Source organism: Schistocerca americana, chromosome 3 (assembly GCF_021461395.2).
Source record: "Schistocerca americana isolate TAMUIC-IGC-003095 chromosome 3, iqSchAmer2.1, whole genome shotgun sequence".
Lineage (NCBI taxonomy): Eukaryota > Metazoa > Arthropoda > Insecta > Orthoptera > Acrididae > Schistocerca > Schistocerca americana.
The window spans coordinates 147,814,014-147,832,455 of NC_060121.1; the positions used below are offsets into that span (position 1 = coordinate 147,814,014).

Here is an 18,442-nt window from a genome sequence, read left to right on the forward strand (position 1 = left end):
ATACCTCCACTTCAACAGCTGCCACTCGTTCCACACCAAGTCCTTTCTATATAGCCTGGCCACTCCTCATCACGTCTTTAGTGGTGAGCTGTCTCTCTCCAAATATGCCAAATATCTCAGCAAGGCCTTCAAAGATCAGAATAACCCTGCCAACCTAGCCCAGAAGCAGATTTCCAGTGTCTTGTCACACGAGCCACTTACTCTCCCCCACATTCTCATTGCCCAGCCACAAAAGTGCATTTCTCTTGTGATTCAGTACAACCCAGGAGTGGAGCAAGTGAATCACTTTCTCCACCAGGGTTTCAACAACCTCTCATTATGTCCTAAAATAAGAAATATCTTCCTCCCTCCTCCTCCCACAGTAGTATTCAGCCACCTACCCAACCTATGCAATATCCTTGTCCACCCTTACTTCACCCCTACTCCCAAATCCTGCCTCATAGCTCATACCCCTACAATAGGCATATATGAAAGACCTGTTCCATACATCCAACCAAAACAAGATATAGTGATTAAAGTTTTATCTAAAATCGTCTGCTCAGTTAAGTAGTTCTGACATTTAACTATCACGGCATAGTAAAACAAAGAACCAATAGAGAGCACCATTAGTTTTTTTTTTTAATACATCAGTCACAGAAGTATTTTCAGACATTCACATCAGTGACAGAATTAAGTGCTGCTATTTTATCTTTACAGATACAACCCAACATTTAATTTACTTGGCTAGGATATACAGATTTCCTGATTTTGCTTTGTGTATTAAAGGCTTAAAGACACTGCTTTGCTTCTTCCAATATGTTTTATTTACAATCCTTGCTAGCAAAAATGAGTTTAGTAAGCTTGCTTTGTGATGTGGATGCATAATCATTTCATTTTAATTTTATTTTGTTTATGAATAAAAATGCCTAGAAAACAATAATAAGAATGGCTAAAAGACTGAGGACAGTGCAGTCTCAAGAAACTAGTGAAGATCATGAGGTGAGACTTAATGTGGCTTGAGAACGTCAGGTTTTAACTCGGTCCTCAGAAATTCCTTCCAAGAGCGAGGTGCAATGCAACTGCAATTGAGAGCATCATGCATTACTGTGGTTCTAAGAACCTTTCACTTACAGAGGCTTAAAGTTTCTTCTCTCCTCTGTAATGTCACAGAAGTGGAAATTTTTATGGGAAGTGGTGCAGGTGAGCGAGTTTTTAAACACTGAATCCCGCTTATACCTAACAATTTACCATTTTGCTTTAAACATGCATGATTCCCAGAGAGTTTATGTTGGGTGTGGCAAAAACGTGAGAGGAGTACAGGCAGCTGGATAATGCAGTGTAAAGGCCAAGCAGGAGAGGGGAGGTGGGGGCAAGTGTGCAGGTTAAGGTTCAAATTACAGTATCTACAGAAAACTTATGCACAGTATAATTTTAGAATAATAAAGCACTGAACTATTTGGGAGGGGGGGGGGTTGGTTAACGTACCATGGATACTGACACACAGGAACTTGCAGTGTACAGATCGAGTAGATACCACCAATCTACAAAGTATGTACAGAAACCACGCAGCATAGAATATTAAAGCACTGGGGTATAATTATTCGCAACAGAATGAATGTATTACATAGTGACACTGGTGAAACTAAAAAGAACTGCAGTTCAACATGACAAGTATAAATCCACCTTTAGATGCTATCATGTTTTAAGAGACTAAATAACTAACTTTACAATCGGACAGGTAAAAATGAGCCAAAGAATATACTTTTCCATACATAAAATTAAATGTATGTTCTATTAGTTTTATATGGAACATGTTCTGAAAAATGCATAGAGGCATTACTAAATTAGATAACCATGCTTCACAATAACGTGTAAGGAAAGAACGCGGAACACCTAAGTGAGCAAACTCTACATTGTCCATCTGCTGAGTCACTCCACTGCAAGTAGGTTTTAAAATAAAAAAGTCTGGCTCTCAAATTAAAATGTCTCAGTTACACAGTATAAAACAAAAGAACATTTGCTAAAACACGTCAGTAAAATAATTTTTGAGAGAACATTCATTGAATTCAATTTGGAATAGGGAATATATGCCAAAAATGTTTAGCGCAGAAAAAGCATTTTAAGTCAATGAAAAATAATAAACTAGAGAAAATAAACACAACATTCAAAAATCTTTGGGACTTTTACAAAATCATGAGAGAAGAAATGATGCTGTACATAGCATTAATCTAACACTAACTGCTGACCCAACAGCAGTTTGAAGACTTTTAAATGGCGAGGAACCCCTACAATTTTGAGAACTTTACATGGGTCATCTTCAAGATAAGTGTTATATCCTAGCCAGTAATGCCACCCGAGCCCGCTGCCAAAAGGTTGGCAGCATCAAAGTCCGGATGCCGTCCGCATAAGCAGCGCCAGCGAGACAGCAAATCACCGCAAGTCTGCGCGCGCCACCGCTGGCTTCTGGGTTCTTAAGCGCTGGAGTCGCGAGCGCTAGGACAGTTCTGTATTCGCCGCTCAGTTGTATACTCGCCACCGAATTGTGTACTTGCTAGTCAGTTGTGTGTTCATCGCAGCAGAGTTGTTGTTTGTCGTCAGCCGACGCTGACCTAGCCGCTCCGACTCGAACTAGACAGATCTCTGTAGACACGGAGTTCACTACTGTGTTGCTGTATCTTCGTTAAAAAGATAAGTACCGACTTTTATTTAATCAGAGTGTTTGGGTTTTCATCTTTCTGTTCACTGTTCCAGCGGACCAGTCGGCCCGCTATTAAAAGTGTGGCGGTGACTTCGTAAGCCGTTTCTACAGCGAATTGTTTGTCGCTACGAACGCCGCCACAAAAATAAGTATGGACACATTTAAATACATTTTCACACTCCTTGGTAGCCGACAACGAATAAACCTTTACAAGTTTGCATAAATCTCTGTTGGAAAAAAATAATCTAAAACAAAATATTTTATGATGGGTAAAACCCACATAAACAAAATTATTCTGCAAATCACATTGACACTCAGTATTTATATTGTACAACATGAGGTAACAAAAGAAAACAAATATTCATTGAAATCTCTCTATCAAATCAAGAACTTGCCATTGCACTGATTACTGAAAAGTAATTAGAGAGTCTTCTTATAATCGTAATGCTTACTTGAAATACCAAATTAGAAAGAAATTTTATAGAAAGTGCACTCTTACCTTCAATGGCACAGTATAGCAGATATTCCATGACTGCCCCACTCAGTCCTCTTACCAAATCCACAAACGCATCACACTGCAAAGGAAATAGAAGACATAAGTTAAAGGTGCTTGCAAGAATCGTCAAAATCAACAAGAATTGGGTGAGAAGAACAGGAAGAAAAAGATGGCAAGGGAGGGGTTAATAGAAGAGAGAGCACTGGACAGGAGAGTGAGGGGCAGTAAGATTATTGTTATTGTTACAGTTATTATTATTATTATTATTCACGTGATTTAGATGATCATTTAACACACATGTATAAACGAATAAATATACATAAAGCATACTTAGTATAAAAGCAAACATAACATGAAAAACAAACATTCGAAAATATACCAGTACTGTGAAAAGGAAAGTTGCTACTCACCATACAGAAGAGATGGTGAGTCACAGATAGGCACAACAAAGAGACACAAAATGTCTGCTTATGTCTGTGTATGTGTGGATGGATATGTGTGTGTGTGTGTGTGTGTGTGTGTGTGTGCGCGAGTGTATACCTGTCCTTTTTTCCCCCTAAGGTAAGTCTTTCCACTCCCGGGATTGGAATGACTCCTTACCCTCTCCCTTAAAACCCACATCCTTTCGTCTTTCCCTCTCCTTCCCTCTTTCCTGATGAAGCAACCGTTTGTTGTGAAAGCTTGAATTTTGTGTGTATGTTTGTGTTTGTTTGTGTGTCTATCGACCTGCCAGCGCTTTTGTTTGGTAAGTCTCATCATCTTTGTTTTTAGATATATTTTTCCCACGTGGAATGTTTCCCTCTATTTTATATATATATATCTGTGTGTGTGTGTGTGTGTGTGTGTGTGTGTGTGAGAGAGAGAGAGAGAGAGAGAGATCTAATTCTGACGAAAGACTTACTGGCTGAAAGCTATATCTGTGACAGTCTTTTTGTTGCGCCTATCTGTGACTCAGCATCTCTATTGGTGAGTAGCAACTTTCCTTTTCACAATACTGTTACATTCCATCCTGGATTTTCCACTGTTTGATTCGAAAATATACTGAATATCTAGGCCTCTTAACAAGTACACAGATCTAGACGTCACCAAATGCAGTTCACTGACTCCACCAGAAAATTTTCGTAATAAACACTGTTCAGTCACATGCTGCATAGTTTGAACAGCAACCCTACAGTCGCACGTCAGGGCACCTTTGAATCTCTAGTCAGACAAACAAGCAGCACACCTTCCATGCCCTGTACAGAATCGATTCAGAGCTGGCCACAGTATCGTGGGAAGATCAAATCCATTTACATGTTCTGTAGGATCAACAATGAGGTATTTTCTGGAAGGAACTTCTGCACCTACATCTACATCTACAAACATATTCCACAAGCCAACACATGATCTGTACTGCTACTAGTTATTTGCATTTCAGTTCCACTCACAAACAGAGCAAGAGAAAAATGACTATCTGTATGCCTCCATATGAAACCTAATCTCTCTAGTCTTTTCTTCATGGCCCTCACATGAAATATATGTTGGTGGTAATAGAATAGTTCTGTAGCCAGCCTCAAATATCAGTTCTCTAAATTTTCTCAGTAGTGCTCCTTGACAAAAATGTCTCCTTCCCTCCTGTGATTCTCACTTGAGTCCCCGAAGCATCTTCATAATATTTGCACGAATTTCGAACCTACCGGAAACAAATCTAGCAGCCCGCCCTGAATTGCTTCTATGTCTTCCATTAATCTGATCTGGTGCAAATCCCAAACACTAGGACAGTACTCGACAACGGGTCGCACTAGTGTCCTATATTTGGTCTCCTTTATAGGTGAACCACACTTTCCTAGAATCTCCCAATAAACTGAAGTCAATCATTCACATTCCTTACTACAATTCTTCTTACAATCTCATTTCCTTTTCTACCAAATCAATCCCCATTCTTGACACGCATCATATACATGAGACACATTTTGCATTGTCCAGGGTAGTTCTCTGGATTTAAATCTGATGGCAGGAATATTCTGTAGCCCTTCATACAAAAGTGAGTTCTCATAAGTAGCATCCTTTTGGAGCTTTCTTACAGCTGCTGCTTCTTGTCTAGTTGATGGTGGTGCAATATTATATAATACAGGCAGCCATGGAAGTGGTGTTGGTTTAGTAGTGTCACTTATTATTCTCGCCAAATGAATTAGCTGAACATCAACATTGTATGCATGTGCACTGCTTTTCTGTACTGGAGCACAGTACACAACTATAGAGTAAACCAATGCCAATGTTGCAGTACGAAGAGTGTCTGCATTTGTACCCCATCCTGATACAGGTAGTTTCCTAATGATATAAACTCTGGTATTCCCTTTTTTTTCCACAAGGTAATGGGATTGGAATATAGCACCAATGAAACAAGGAAATTGACACTGGTATATATTACGAGTTGTAGGGGTACAAATTTTCGCATATAAATTATATTGCAAATGCCACTATGTATGACATAAGTGTAATGCATAATCAAGTGTGGCTTGAAACAATTATTTTCAGAATTTCTGTGAGTAATTAAATTTAGGTTGATTTTATGTCAGAACAGCTACAGCCTCTAGTTTGGATGATGCTTCAGAGGTCCCCTGAGCATTAGCAAAGCAATAGCAGACAGCCAAGGTAGTGGTGGCAGACAGACACACACATGTTGCAGCTCCCTGGTTTTGGGCTGCTGTGGAACCACAACCAGAAGGCCTCAAAATATGCATGCTATACTCACAGAAGATAAGTCGGGGTATATTATTCCATGTAATGACACATGCGGTAAAGCACCACTTCCAGGATGGCGAAATATGCCATTTCCAGATTGAATCTGCCCAACAATTTAATGATGATGATCGGCATGCCAGCCAGACGTGTTTTTTGTACCACTTAATGAATATTGAGTTGATACCCAAGTTCCACCTCAGTTACATTCTTTGCAAACATTCACTCACTTTCACATGAATTACACAACATGCAGACAGTTGGAGTGCACATATTTTGTCCTGAGGGGAGAGCGGAGGAGAGGAGTGGGGGGTGGTAACGGGGTGGTGACAGGAAGAGTTCCCAACCAAGCATTAAATTAACCTTGGAAAATATGTCAATAACCATGCCGACCCTCCGCCGATGCAAGACAAGCGCACATGAAAAAGAGTAACATACATACCACGTAAAAAGTCTGCATTGAAACATAATTGACAATACTTTAGTTATATCCATTATGATGATGAAGAGACATTGGCTGGCACTGGGTTTTGATTGAAAAACTTGAGTTATATTAAGGTTTAACAAACTGTAAGCCTAGGGGCTCTCATTGATTTTGGTTGCTGTAAGGCAAAGTTGCTAGAAAGGCTACATCTGACATCCAGTAATAAGTCCGCTGGTCATAGCCAGGCACACATGCCAAAAGTTGGTTGAAGAATGATTCATTTAAAAATTATTACATACACTGAAGGAAACTCCTCAACACACGGTTGTGCTCTCCAATGTTTTTTGTATTCATTACTTTGTTTCATATAATGTACGCATGTTATTGAACTTAATGTGTATAAAATACTAACAAGGATTATTTAAGTAGAGTGGAAAAACTGTCAACCTTGTGGGAGATCAGTTTGGGCTCCTAAGAAATATAGGAATGCTCAAGGCAATACTAATCCCATGACTCTTAGAAGACAGGTTAAAGAAAGGCAAAATTATATTTACAGCATCAGTGATTTACAGAAAGTTTTTGACAACACTGACTGGATTACATGCTTTCAAATTCTGAAGGTAGCAGAGATATAATACAGGCAGTGAAAAATTATTTACAACTTACACGGAAACCAGACAGCATGTATGAAATTTCCAAAGGCATGCAACAGAAGCATGTTTTCTGATCACTCTCAGAGAAAAGGCAAAGCTCATGGAAGAATCATTGAATGGGATGAGTAGTGTCTTGAAAACAGCGTATAAAAGGGTTGAATTAAATCAGGAGGTGCTGGAGAAATTATATTAGGAAATGAGACACTAAAAGTGGTAGTTGTGTATTGTTATTTAGGCAGTAAAGCAACCAATGATGGCCGAAATATAGAGTAAATAAACGCAGGTTGGCAATAGCAAGGAAAGCATTACTGAAAGCAGAGAAATTCGTAAACATCGAATATGGGTTTAAATGTTTCTACAGAAGTGAAACATGGACAATAAACAGTTGAAACAATAACAGAGTAGAAGCCTTTGAAATATGGTGCTAAGGAGACTGCTGGATATAAAAAAACTGATGGGAAAGTCGTAAAACCAATCGGGGAAAAAATAAATTTATTTCATTACCTGACTACATCTACACTATGTGATCAAAAGTATCCAGACACCCCCAAAAACATATGTTTTTCATATTAGGTGCATTGTGCTGCCACCTATTGCCAGGTATTCCATATCAGCGACATCAGTAGTCATTAGACATCGCGAGAGAGCAGAATGTGGCGCTCCACGGAACTCACGGGCTTTGAACACAGGTGATTGGGAGTCACTTGTGTCATACATCTGTACGCAAGATTTCTACACAACCTAAACATCGCTAGGTCCAACAGGAATTCCAAACTGCATCAGGATCTACTGCAAGTACTATGACAGTTGTGTGTGTGTGTGTGTGTGTGTGTGTGTGTGTGTGTGTGTGTGGGGGGGGGGGGGGGGGGAGAAAACTTGGATTTCATGGTCGAGTGGCTGTTGGCTGTTCATAAACCACACATCATGCCGGTAAAGGCCGAACAATGCCCACTTGGTGTAAGGAGGATTGAACAGTGGAAAAATGTTGTGTGGAGTGACAAATCATTGTACACAATGTGGCGATCTAGTGGCAGGTTGTGGGTATGGCGAATGCCCGGTGAACCTCATCTACCAGCGCGTGTAGTGCCATCAGTAAAATTCGTAGGTGGTGGTGTTATGGTGTGGTCGTGTTTTTCATGGAGGTGGCTTGCACCCCTTGTTGTTCACATGGCACTATCACAGCACGGGCCTACATTGATGTTTTAAGCACCTTCTTGCTTCCCACTGTTGAAGAGCAATTTGGGGATGGTGATTGCATCTTTCAACATGATCGAGCACCCATCCTGTGGCGGAGAGGTTACATGACAATAACATCCCTGTAATAGACTGGCCTGCACACAGTCCTGACACGAATCCTATAGAACACCTTTGGGATGTTTTGGAATGCTGACCTCATGCCAGGCCTCACCGACCGACATCGATACCTCTCCTCAGTGCAGCACCCTGTGAAGAATGGGCTGCCATTCCCCAAGAATCCTTCCAGCACCTGACTGAACGTATGCCTGCGAGAGTGGAAGCTGTCATCAAGGCTAAGGGTGGGCCAACACCATACTGAATTCAAACATTGCTGATGAAGGTCACCACGAACTTGTAAGTCATTTTCAACCAGGTGTCCAGATACTTTTGATCACATAGTGTACATAGATACACTGCAAGCCACCATATGGTGCACAGCGGAGGGTATCCTGTACCACTACTCGTTACTTCCTTTCCTGTTCTGCTTGCAAATAGAGCAGGGGAAAAATGACTTTCTATATCCTTCCATATGAGACATAAGTTCTCAGCAGTAGAATTGTTCGGCAATCAGCTTCAAATGCCGGTTCTCTAAATTTTCTCAGTAGTGTTTCAAAAGAAAAGAACATTGCCTTCCTTCGAGCGATTCCCATTTGAGTTCTAGAAGCATCTCTGTAATGCTTACGTGTTGTTCGAACCTACTGGTAACAAATCTTGTAACCAGCCTCTGAATTGCTTTGGTGTCTTCCTTTAATCTGATCTGGTATGGATCCCAAAACACTCAAGCAGTACTCAAGAATAGGTCGCAACAACGTCCTACGTGTGGTCTCCTTTACAGGTGAACCATTCTTTTCTAAAATTCTCCCAATAAACAGAAGTCGGTCATTTGCCTTCCCTACCACAGTTCTCACACGCTCATTCCTCATATTGCCTTGCAACGTCACGTCCACATATATTAAACAACTCGATTGTGTCAAGCAGGACACTAGCAATACTGTATCCGAATATTACAGGTTTGATCTTCCTACTCATCTACATTAACTTACATTTTTCCACATTTGGTGCTAGCTGCCATTCGTCACACCAACTGGAAATTTTGTTTAAGTCATATATTTGGTCTCATATTATGTTTATTTGGAACTTCTATGAGATACTCTAATAGCACTTCCTCTTACCTGTCACTAAGGCATTTATCTTTTTGATTCAGTATTAAAAATCGTAAAATTTGCCTCATTCTTCCATTACAAAAACAAGCTGTAGTGAGAAGGTAGTTTTGATTATACTGAATTTATAATTTATAATACTGGCTTCATTAGAAAATATAGAGTGGGACATTGATCTCTTTTTTACCTTAAAAGGGAGTCTCAGCCCCACAGTAACTACACTTTTTATGGGTCAACAAACTGAAGTTATTAAGTGCAGTGATGGACACGACCATAACACCAGGACACGATATAACTACTTTCCACAAAGAAAAAAAAAATTAAAAATGAAAGATTAAAGCCTAAACATCAAAGGTTTGATTTGGTTTAACAAACTGCCCAAATCTCTAAGAACATACAAAGGGAATTATTTTAACACAAAATTAAAATCTTTTATGATAGAAAAATGTTTATATTCCTTCAATGACTTTTAAAATACCTTTTGTAATATAAACCTGTAGCATACAGTTGTAAAACAATAACTGTATAAAATACGTAAGACATGAAGAAGGCAACTGCTCACCTATAGCAGGTTAATACATTGTGCACAATAAAATGTAGCAGAAAACAGCATTCACACTAGCTTTTGAGCACTGCTGTTTTCCCAGCAATAGTACACATGTTCAATTCACACACACAACCACACAAACACCCAAACACACCCTCCTCAGCCATAGCAAGACTAATTATTTAAAGCAGGTACCTGATCTGGGAAGGTGTGAGGGAAGGATGCATGGACAAGGGTATAGGGAAGTGGCAGATCTTCGGACAGATGACTTCATGGCCACACAACACAACAAAAAGGCAGATCTTCGGACAGATGACTTCATGGCCACACAACAAGACAAAAAAAACTTCCTGGCAGATTAAAACTGTGTGCCAGACCGAGACTCAAACTTGGAACCTTTGCCTTTAGCAGACAAGTGCTCTACCAACTGAGCTACCCAAGTATGACTCACGACTCGTCCTCAAAATTTTACTTCCGCCAGTGCCTTGTCTCCTACCTTCCAAACTTCACAGAAGTTCTCCTGCGAAACTTGCCCATGAAAGGGAAAGGTCCCGATTTCGAGTCTCTGTCCGGCACAGAGTTTTAATCTGCCAGGAAGTTTCAAATCAGCACACACTCCACTGCAGAGTGAAAATTTCATTCTGAAGACAAAAAAAGTATGGAGGGTACAACAAAAAGAGATGTAGGAAGAGAGAGAGAGAGAGAGAGAGAGAGAGAGAGAGAGAGAGAGAGAGAGAGAGAGAGAGGGGAACTGTTGGAAGCAAAAGAGAAAGGGGTAAGGAGAGAAAGATGACAATGAAAGAGAAAGGAAGGCAAGAAAAAGGGAGAGGGGTTGAAAGGGGGGGGGAGGGGGAGAGAGGGAGAATACCCACCTGGGAAGGTGGGCAATGGGGGAGAAGAGTAGTGGGAGAAGGCAGTGTGTGATCTGAATGATGAAGGAGTGGTATGGACAGAGGACAAAAGTGAAAAGGCAAGGTGAGACGGTGGGAACAGGTTAGAGGAGGTTCAGGCGAGTGGTACTGCATGAGTGCTGGATGAGTTAGAGACAGAATTCCCATCTGCCTAGTTCTGAGAAACTTATGATAGAATGGAGTATCTAAACGGCCCCTGTAGTGAAGCAGCCGTTGAAGACGTTTACGTTGTGGTGTGCAGCTTGTTTGGCAACTGGATGTTGAGTTTGGGGTTTGCCACAGCTTAGCAGTGGCCATTCATCCTGGTGAATGGCTGGTTGGAAGTCATACCAATATGAGTATGACTACCAACCAGCTGTCCAACAGTATGAATGGCCACTACCAAACTGTGGTCAGGTGCAAAATAGACCATCCAGTGGCACAAAATGCAGCTGAACATAACACGCTTGATTGCAATGGCTGCTTCACAACCTGGCCCATCTGGATCCTCCCCTCCACCACCAGCCACCAACTTTTCTGTACTGCGCAGATGGGGACTTGTAAGGATAAGATATTTTCCCCTCCTGAAATTATCCTGGCCTCAACCAATGGTAACCTAATGTCACATGCTCCACCCACCAGTTTATGCACCATCTGTCCTATCATCTCCTCCCTCTTCACATCCCCTTGCCCTCTTTGTGCCACCCCTCTGTCAATGCACCCACCACTCTTTCTCCTTCCCTGCTCATCTCCTTTTACACACCCCTCGCCCCCGCCTCCCTCCCTAATCCACAGCCTCCAGAAGCTGCGCATGTTGGCAGTCTTGCCATGCCTTTTTCTAGTCCCTACATGCTCTGAAAGACAGAGTTCTTCCCTCCCCCTACCCATTTCCTGCTATTCCTTGCCCTTCCCTGCCCCCTCTAGACTGCTGCCTCCGTTCAAGTGACAACTGCATTCCAGTCCGAGCTGCTGGAGATGGCTGGTCACTTGAGTGTGAGATATGCTTGCTTGTGTGAATGAATGTATGCATTTCCTTTTCTGGAGAAGGCTTTGGCTGAAAGCTAAATGTGGACCAGTAATTTTGTTGTGCCTGTCTGCAACTCAGAGTGTCATCTTTAAGGTGAGTAGTGATCTATCTCTTCCCTTATACTATTGATATATATAACATGGCTGCTTTCACATGTGGCCCTGCCTTTTATTGGGAACAAACTGCCTGCTACTAGACTGTGGTAGGACCTGTAAGTTGGATGGGTGGCTGAACACTACTATGGGGGATGTGGGTAGGATTTTGGGTAGGATATCCCTTATCTCAGGGCACAACATGAGGTAGTCAAAAACCTAGTGGAGTATGTGGTTGAGCTTTTCAAGCTCACGGTGAAAAGCTCAACCACATTCCCCACCAGGGGTTCGACTATCTCACGTTGTGTCCTGAGATGAGGTATATCCTATTCAAAATATCCTAACCACATCCCCCAAAATAGTGTTCATCCAAAATACAAAATATTCTTGACCATTCATATTCCAATCCTACTCCCAATCTTGCAGCCCATGGGTCATTCATTCCCTTGTGGTCAGGCCACGTGCAAGACCTACCCCATACACTCACCCACCACTTCCTACTGCAGTCCAGTCACAGGAGTTTCCTACCCAATAAAAGGAAGGACCACATGTGAAAGCAGTCATATTATATATCAGCTATGCTGCTACAATTTTACAGTATTCTATCTGGGTACAACAAGTAACAAAATGTTTACTTGAACAAATGGCCACTGCAAAACTGTGGCAAACCGTAAACTTGACCATCCAGTTGCCAAACATGCTGCAGACCACAACACAAATGTCCTCACAGCTGCTTCACTACATGGGCCATTTGGATACTCCCTTCCACCACAAGTTTCTCAGAACTATGCAGATGGGAATTGTCTCTCTAACTCATCCTGCACTCTCGCAATCCTCCTGTGCTAAACCACTTCTAAACTGCTCCCAATGCCTCACCTTGCCTTTTCCCCTTCTCTCTTCTGTCCAACCCACAGCTACTCTGCCCAGTTCATGCACTGCCTACTCCCACTACTTCCCACCCCCTCAAGCCCTGAATGCAGGGATTCTCCCCTCACCCCCATCCCCCCTTTCTCCCCCTCCCCCTTTCAACCTCTCTCCTTTCTCTCTCCCCTATCAGTTCCCCCACTCCCTCTTCCTACATCTTTTTATGTTGCACCATCTTTACTTTTTTCATCTTGTTGTGCAGCCATGAACTCATCAGTGCAAAGATCTGTCTCTTTCCCAGTACACCTCCTTGCATCCTTCCCTACCACTTTCCCACCTCATTTGCTCAGGTGAACGCTTTCAGAACTCGAGTATCAATTAATTAGTCTTGCTGTGGCCATGGGAGAGTGTGTTTGGGTGCCTGTGTGCATGAATGTGTGTATTATTGCTGAAAAAAAAAAAAGCAGTGCTTGAAAGCTAGTGTGAATGCTGCTTTCATGTTATGTGTTACTGTGTTCTATGCATTGACTCGTTACAGGTGAGTTGTTGCCTTTACCTTATTTTACGTATTGCTCCATCCAGGAATTTCCATAAATTGTACAATAGATATTATTGTGTGACATTTGTTGTATAAAACATATTTTGAATGTATAATTATTGCAAAATTATTATTTCTGTGGGTTTCAAAAGCCATCAGTTTGGTGGCTCCATGTAAAGAAAATATAAGTAAATAAATGTGTGGTTTTAAAGTTTCTGTACATTATTACAGAAATGGAAAGTGCACCCCTATCTTTAACTAGCATCTATCTTTTATTAAAATATGGCACCCACTTGTGGACCAACAGACAAATAAATAATGTTCATCACAGTGAATGAATCTTAAAGCTGCATTTAATTTCTCTACCCTGTCCCGTTTTATGTACGCAGTATAAAATATTACAATACGAATGATACAGCTCAAATTTCTGTTACTGCCTTAGACAGATCTTTACTTCCTTTGTGGCACTTTTCCTCCAGCTTCTGTCCACTCTTAGTACTTTCAAATATCAAGTCCTGCTTTTTAGATAGCAACACTCTGTATTTCTGATGTTAGTTTCTAGGCGCTATGATAAGTTGTAATTTTCCTCTATATAAGGTCAATTCTCGTTACTAAATACTATGTCCAGAAACAAATACTTCTTGCGATATGGGCCACTCTTTCCTATGAAAGACCTCCGTCCGCTGAGACTACAGGAGGTGATCAATGTACTTGTTACTCACTCTCATACAGATAAAACAGAACATAAAACACAGGTAGCAAAGGTCGGAAAACTATGTACATACCCACATCGAAACATGGGATGAAGCATTGCGTCAGTAGTAAAACATGGATGGCACAGGAAGAAAGTGATAGAAGGAGCTAAAACAATATGGATGTGGCTGGACGACTGCAAGGAAAAAAGGGAGGAGCCAGCCACTCTGCAATACACTAAAACCTCCAGCCTAAAAGTTTAGGCCAGAGTCCAGACACATTGGAAAACTTTAAAACCCTAGTTACACTCGTCTCATCATCAGGTAAAATAGAGGGCACAGATACCCACCAAATTTTGCTTCTGCCCTTGCATCACAGTATAAAATGAACTCCATTAAAATGTGGGGGACAGAGATGTGCACACCACAAGCATAAAAAAACAGGGGATTCTCCCGCCATAATAGAAAGCTATGTGTGAGATGACAGTGCCCAATCCGAAGACGCGCGAGGGTCACCTCATCCTGCCTGAGCAACCAGCAGGAGGAACGCCACGGCTGAGTTGTTGACTTCAACAACCGCAGCTAATTGGCTGTCACCGCCATTCATTCTTCCTCCCACAACTGCTTGCACTTCCTGTGGAGTGCAGAAACGACAGCCTGCAAGGGAATATGACTCTGTGTCACATCCTCTTCTCTGCAGGCCTCCTTGGCAGCCCGATCAGCCTGTTCATTGCCCCATATTCCGACATGACCTGGCACCCAACAGAATGACACCTGCTCATCCCCCTCCCCCCTCCCCGGTTGAACCAAGTACATTTGGTCATACATCAGATGTACCAACTCCTCAGCTGGGTACAGATTCTGCAATGGTTGTAAGGCACTAAGAGAATCAGAGCAGATGAGAAACTGATTACCCCGAATATGATATGTCTGCTCTAGTGCCTTCAAGATTGCATGGAGCTCCACTGCAAAAATGGCATATTCGTCAGGCAGGCGAATCCTGGTGACATGATCAGGAAACACTGCAGAACAGCTACGGGAATTCCCTTGTTTGGAGCTATCAGCGTAAATTACTGTGAAACTGTGATGCATATCTAAAATGTTAAAAAACAGAGAGTGGAATGTAACGTGTAATATCTTTCTTAAAATTATTCAAATCTAAAATAAGTCTGGGTCATTGGAGGGGCCAAGGTGGAAACCTGCTCCAACCACGACATAAAACATTAAGACCAACCATATCCATCTCGAAAAGGCAATCCAGTGCATGAATCCCATAGGGCCTCCTTGCTCGTTGCTGGTTATGAAAAAGCTGTGCCAGTGGAAGCTGAGCAACTGTATGGCATGCAGGTGTGTATGGTGTGGACATAGTTTTATACGCCTGGCGCACCATAAGTAGCTGTTGCCTCATATGATGTGGCGGTTCACCAGCCTCTGCACACAGGCTTGGTATGGGCTTATTCTGAATGCCCCAGTGGCCAGCCGAATACCTACATGGTGCATCAGTTCAACATCTTTAAAGACCCATACACCGTGCACCCATAAATGAGCCGAGATTGCACAAATACCCTGTAAAACTGGAGCAGACAAGTCCTGTCTGCTCCCCTTGTACTGTGGCTAAGACATTTTAAAATACTTAAAGCCTTAATTGATAGTTGGTTTGGTTTGGTTGTTTGGGGAAGGAGACCAGACAGCGTGGTCATCGGTCTCATCGGATTAGGGAAGGATGGGGAAGGAAGTCGGCCGTGCCCTTTCAGAGGAACCATCCCGGCATTTACCTGGAGTGATTTAGGGAAATCACGGAAAACCTAAATCAGCATGGCAGGACGTGGGATTGAACCGTCGTCCTCCAGAATGCGAGTCCAGTGTCTAACCACTGCGCCACCTCGCTCGGTCTAATTGATAGTTGTTTCAGGTCTCTATGATATGGTAACTACACTACGTAAGCTTAAGAGTCAAAAATGAGCCCCGGAAATCTCACTGTGTCTTTAAAATTAAGGACAGTGTCACTCATCCTCAACTCAGGGAAGATTAAAATCGAACGAGATTGCTGAAAAAGAACACACACGGACATCTCGGTGGAAAACTTAAAACCACTCTTCTGCGCCCATTAATTCAAACATCTAAGAGTGAGTTGCAACTGACATGTGATGCTTGAAGAAGAGCAAAACACAGAGAAATCATCCATAAATAAAAAACGAAGGACAGGACTTTTCACAATGGACGTAATGCTATTAATAGCTATGGCAAAGTCAGCCACACTTAAAACGTTACCTTGAGGGACACCGTTCTCCTGCTCAAAGTGATCAGACAGGACATCACCGACTCGGTACCTAAAATATCGTGGAGAGAGGAAGAACTTCATAAAAATGGGAAGACAACCATTAAAACCCCAGTTGTGAAGCTGCTCCAGGATGAGATGCCCCCAAGTAGGTAGGCCTTCTTGATGTCAAAAAATACACCTAGAAGGCAATGCCTGCATAGGAAAGCTGCCTCAAGGAGAGCAAGGTTATCAAAGGTGGTGTTATATAGCTGCCTCCAGGAGAGCAAGGTTATCAAAGGTGGAACAAAACCTCCTGAACCCCCACTGAAAGCAACTAAGGAGTTGCCAGGATTCTAAGACCCAGACAAGGCAGTGGTTAACCATCCGCTCCAAGGTCTTTCCCATGCAATTAGTGAGGGCAACACTATGGTAACTACTTGGGCATGTGAGGTCTTTCCCAGGTTTTAAAAAAGGAATTAAAACAGCCTCACCCCACAAGTCAGGAAAGCGACCTGACGCCCAAATGGCATTAAAAAGTGCAAGGAGGATTTCTTTGTTGTGCGTTGTGAGGTGCGTAGCATACTGTAATGGATCCTGCCGTGACCACGGAATGTGTCATGAGCTGCAGACAATGCAGAATCCAGCTCTCACATGGAGAATGGGCAGTTGTAAACTTCATTAGAGGTGGACTGGAAGTCCCAACCACACCTCTCAGCAACTGCTCCATGGCACTGGAAACCGGGATCCTGACTGGCTGTTGCAGTAACTGTGGCAAAATACACTGCCATAATCTTGGAAATGTCTTAGAGATCCATGTGGAGAATGCCGTTATTCATTGCAGCAGCCATGGGGCACCTCCCTCCTCTCGCAGAAATTTGCCCGATGGTCTCCCACACAATGGAACTTTTGGTGGACCAATTAATGGTGAATGGTGTCCAGGAACTGTTGCCACGACCTCTTCTTGCTCTCTTGAATAATTCGGCAACACTTTTCCCTCGCCATCTGAAAGGCTGTAAGATTCTTGGCAGTTGGCTGACACTGGAACCTACACAGAGCCGCACGCCTGGTCCTGACTGCAAAGCAGCATTCGGCACTCCACCAAGGGACTGGTTGCCTCTTCTGTTGGCCCATGGACTGTGGAATGGATGCTGCAGCAGTGTGGAGGACCATTTTGGTAATATGATCCACCCACACCTCGACATTCACACAGTGTTCGAACTGGGCCAACTGGCTATAAAGTGTCCATCGGGAAGTGATCACTTCTGAGCAAGTCATTGACCACTTCCTATTGAGCACTGTGGGGAAGAGCTGGAGAGCAAAGCGAGAGATCAATGGCAGAGAACAACCCAGTTGCTGTGCAGGAGTGAGTGCTCTGTCCCGCATTTAGCAAGTATGCACGGGATGACAGGAGAAGCCTCTTAATTGCTCTACCCCTGGGATGGATAATTGCAGAGCCCCAAAGCACAATGTGTGCATTAAAATCACCACATATGATGAACAGGTGGGGGAGCTGTGTAATAAGGTCGATGAGGGCCTCTTCATCAAGTGCATCATGTGGGGGCAAGTAAAGGGAACATATTGTCAATGGATGACACACATGCACGGATACAGCAACAGCTTGTAAAGCCGTAAGTGAGAGAGGCGAGGAGTGGTAGTCCGTCCTGACAAAAATATCCATGCCCCCTCTAGCTCTCTCTCCACGCAGGTTGTCCTTTTTGCGGAGTGCACAGCCTCGTAGCTCAGGGGCATATGATGGATGGAAATAAGTCTCCTGGAGACACAGACTCAGTGGTCTACCCTGAGATAGTAGACGAAGTTCCTCCACATGTGTCCCGAATCCCTGCAAGTTCCAATGAAGTATTGGAGTCATCTATGACAGGTAGCACCTTCATCCTGTCTTTCCGACAGGGTGGGAAGACTGCGGCAGGTGGAGGGGTAGTCGTGGGGCGAGATGATTGCCCCACACATACCTCACACTCCATCAACTCTGGGGAAGAGTCAGACGAAGCATCAGATAAAATTACTTAAACACGGTCAGACTGTTTACCACGTGATTTTACCTGCTGTTGCTGCTTTATAGGAGCTTTTTGCGGTTTGGTGGAGCCGATGTGGGAGTGGTAACGGCCGTGCTGGGTTTCTGAACAGCCTCAGCTGTTGGAGGCACC

General features: G+C 42.8%; 1 protein-coding gene across 1 annotated transcript in view; it reads right to left on the bottom strand.

Moving 5' to 3' along the window:
- The window catches only part of LOC124605930 (mucin-17-like), a 121,745-nt gene that overhangs the window by 14,753 nt on the left and 88,550 nt on the right, over window positions 1-18,442 (bottom strand). The window contains exon 8 of the mRNA XM_047137887.1: window positions 3,177-3,252. The gene's annotated coding sequence lies outside the window, so the exon portion shown is untranslated. The remainder of the gene's footprint in view (window positions 1-3,176; window positions 3,253-18,442) is intronic.